The sequence below is a fragment of the Plasmopara halstedii genome (assembly GCF_900000015.1).
Source record: "Plasmopara halstedii genome assembly, contig: Scaffold_3120, whole genome shotgun sequence".
Classification (NCBI taxonomy): domain Eukaryota; phylum Oomycota; class Peronosporomycetes; order Peronosporales; family Peronosporaceae; genus Plasmopara; species Plasmopara halstedii.
Genome location: NW_020190023.1, coordinates 1245909 through 1246240, shown reverse-complemented (window position 1 = coordinate 1246240; position 332 = coordinate 1245909).

Sequence of the window (332 nt, the reverse complement as noted above, 5' to 3'; positions counted from 1 at the left end):
TAGTGGAGTTGCTCGATTTGGGACTGCAAGTCCTGCATGACCTCATTGTCAATGGGGTTCAAATCGGCAAGATGTTTTGCAGCCACTCCCTCCTCAGTTCGGATCTTAGAGTGATGGAAACAGTTGCGGATTGCCTCTGCTTTCACATCAGAATTTCAGGCTTGGACAGCCATGCGGATAGCTTGAAGTATGTCAATCTTCTCTGGAGCTTTCACTTGGTCTTCGAGGCGTTGAAGCAGGATGCGGTTGAAGCGCCTGCGGTAGTATGCTTTGAAGCTCCTGATAATTCCTGCATCGCACGGTTGGGTTTTTGACGTAATACTTGGTGGTAT